Genomic DNA, 3,516 nt, shown 5'->3' with positions numbered 1-3,516 from the left:
ACTTTACCTTGTGTGTCTTTGATTTGATCTAAACAATAATATTATTTATTAAAAAAAATGTATAAAATACATTTGTGCTATTAAAATTATTTTAAAACTCATATTTTTTTAATATAAAACACTTATTAAATTGTCAAATCAATTTGTTCCATTTACATACATATTATACCCATCTACCTTACAGAAGATTGATGTGTCTTCAAATTAAAAACCTTATATGTTAATTTCACGATATGAACTAGTATAAAAATAATAAACTTTTGGAAAGGATTACAGTTGTTTTATAAAACGTAAACAATGTTTAAACTTTTTGTGTTGATGTGCTGTATTGCCTTTGCCTGTGGACAAAGTAACTATTTTGTTTTTATTATTTTGGTTATATTTGGTCAATATTTCCAGCTATTTAGTAAATTTAGTAGTTAAGTTTTTGATACCTTGGTCAAATTTTTACTTTTCTGCAAGTGGCGGGAAGTTACTACACAAGCGAGCATAAGTGCTCATTTCTAACAGTAACTATGACCACGCGACAACAACTGAAAACAATTTGGTAGATGACAAAATCAAATAAATCAACACGTTGCTTTGAAACTCATCGCGCATTCCACATATAAAGAGGAGGGCAAAACGAAATATGTTTGCATATATGCAATTGCCATCTTTAACAAATAATAATGTTTGGTTTATGAAAAGGAGTAAATACAATATATGCATTTATACTTAGTTTTGCCAACTTTCAATTAAACGCAGATCAACGTAAACAGTGGTGTTACTTTATAATATATCTGCATATAGTATATTGCCACCTCCTCAAGTACCTTACTCTAAACTTGTTATATGGAGACAAGAATAGGTATAAGATATTATATGGTATAAAAATACGATTTTTATATGTTTAAAAGAGTTTTAACGCATATAACAGACTGCTTAGTCTTATAATGTTTTTATTGTGTTTTTTGTAGACAATCACTCTTCCATGAGGTGTTTGAAACCTATAAGACGAAGCATGAAGATGGCTACATGCCAGTTTTTTGAAAACATACATCTGTTAGCAGTTTGCAGAATATGAGTTGCTTGTGGCACACGGTCAAAGTCCTATTCTGACGTCACTGTCGGTGTGTGTTGAATCTGCGTTACTGGCCAAGCATGTTTTGTGGGTCTGTAGTTTCTGCATTGTGAAACATCTTTGCTTTTATAAATAGGTAGTAATATATTACTTCTCCAATCGTCTTGTATTTCCCACTTTCATAATTGTATGAAATAAACCTGTTAGCCAACTTGTTCTTGTATCTCTTAAAGCTGCCAAAACTTTCACAGGAATATCATCGAGACCAACTGCTTAAAGTTTTTCTTCTCGCTTAAGTCCTTTAGCAACTTGCCGGTTTGTTGGTTAGTTTAACTAGTTTTTTGCCAAATTCTTCATTTTGAAAACTATCCAAGTATTTTTTTGCTATTATTTTTAAGTTACTCGACATCTATATTCGACCTGTTCCTAAATGTTCTGTTATACTTGTTGTGATTTATTTTTAATTTGGCTCTACCTCTTCGATAATCACTTCCTAGAGAAATTATATTATTCACTCTTACGTCTTCTACAACATCTGTTTAGTTACTTCTATCTTTTATATCATCATTCAATCTTCGCTTATCCACTGCTGGATCTCCCTCATAATTTTCCATCTATTTCGGTCTTGTGCCTCTTGCATCCAATTCCTATGATAACGTTTTAGATCGTCAGTCCAACGTGTTGGTGGACGACCTCGGCATTAGTAGGCATCATCTCTTGGTCTCCATTCCGGTATCCGCTTTGTCCATCTATTATCTGTCATTCGAGCCATGTGACCTGCCCAGTTCCATTTCAGTGTTGCTACTCTCTCTACTGCATCAGCCACTCCTGTTCTTTGTCGTAGCTGGCGATTTGGGATCTTGTCTCGTAGTGAAACGCCCAACATAGCACGCTCCATCGCCCTTTAACACACACGGATCTTTTGAACTGTTCTCCTTGTCATGGTCAACGTTTCCGCACATCTTTTATATATGTAACATTAAATCTAATTTATTACGTGTGCCATATTAGAATTTTTTGTTCCCCAGTGATGGTAATGAAGAGTTAGCAGTGAATTATTTAATTACTTTATTGTACAAAAGAACTAAAAACTAAACATGTGCTACATTCTAGAAAAATAGAATTACAATTGACAGTTGACAACCGGAATCACTAAAGATATGGTGAACCAGTGACAAGTACAAAATTCCAATAGGCCAGAGACATCCACTCAATTTTTTTGCGATTTTTTTCTTATAGGGTATTCAGAGCATAGTATTTATTGCTTTCTACGAAGTTGACGAGTGTTTGTCCTCTTGCATATCTATAACCGAAACTATATTCACCCATAAAATTTTCAGAAAGGTCTACTTTAAGAAGACAATTTTTAGAAAACTTTTAGAAAATAAGATATCAAATTTAAAGTTGAAATATCTCATTATTAGGGTATGAGTACTGACATAATTCACATTAATTCCGTCGTAATGAGTTTATGTCAAAACATATACTTCAATAATTTTTAAGATGTTTTTGTGTATCTTGAATTTTGTCATTGCTATTCTTTCTGATAATCCTACCCTTTTCTATGCAAGTAAAATCTTTAGAAATATGTTCAATCACCCCTAATCTTTTTTTAAAGAGAAATGATGTTATATACATATGTTATTACCATTTACTAATTATACAAATTAGTTTAATATTTAAATTTCAATGATCATAAATTGTAGTAAGTAAATAGTAACATATTAATTTTATGGTTTTGCTCATTTATATTTAGTAATAATAAAGTATATTCGTTTTAGTTGGAGTATGTCCCAGAGATGGTAGATATAACGTGTACCTTGCTGATGCATGGTCGTGCTCCAAATTCTATCAATGTTCCAATGGTGTACCAATACCACTCAGATGTGCAGCTGGAACATACTTCGATACGGTTACAAGAAAATGTAACCATCAACGAGATGTCTATTGCGGCCTTCGAAGAAGAGACTAATTTCTATCGAATGGTGAATATATATTATCTTCACTTCAAATTATACTTTTTATTGTTATATAATGTTGTTAAAAACAATTGGTGTAACCTAAAATAAAAGTAATTTAATAAAACAATTTCTTCAATTAAACCTTCCTTAAAGTATACATGGGAAGATATCAACATGACGCGAAGTAAAAACTGTGAAAAAATGTGAATTTTGTAAAAAAGCATTACCCACTCTAGTTAAACATTTTAAATGTCAAACATTTAACAATAATAGTTGTGCAATTTAAGCGGCAAAAAAGTGTTGCAATAATCAGAATCTAAAAGGCGAAAAACTGGATATTAATGAAGAAACCTGTTAGTACGCATACGCCACTAATTTCGATCCTAAAAACAATAAAATTCAACTGTTAAAGAATTTAGTTGAGGAGATAAAAAACAAAAATAAAGTACTCAAACAGAACTAAAAGGTGGAACTCGAGAAAGGTTAGACGAT

General features: G+C 31.7%; 1 long non-coding RNA gene across 1 annotated transcript; it reads left to right on the top strand.

The window, feature by feature from the left end:
• The first annotated feature begins 239 nt into the window (after positions 1–239).
• On the top strand, positions 240–3,151 carry LOC140433268 (uncharacterized). The gene is made up of 2 exons (XR_011949912.1): positions 240–349; positions 2,845–3,151. It is a non-coding gene; the product is annotated as an uncharacterized lncRNA (long non-coding RNA).
• Positions 3,152–3,516: the final 365 nt, after the last annotated feature.

This window comes from Diabrotica undecimpunctata, chromosome 2 (assembly GCF_040954645.1).
Source record: "Diabrotica undecimpunctata isolate CICGRU chromosome 2, icDiaUnde3, whole genome shotgun sequence".
NCBI classification, from domain to species: Eukaryota; Metazoa; Arthropoda; class Insecta; order Coleoptera; family Chrysomelidae; genus Diabrotica; species Diabrotica undecimpunctata.
The sequence above is the reverse complement of the archived record's forward strand: the minus strand, read 5'-3'. Positions and strand labels throughout refer to the sequence as shown.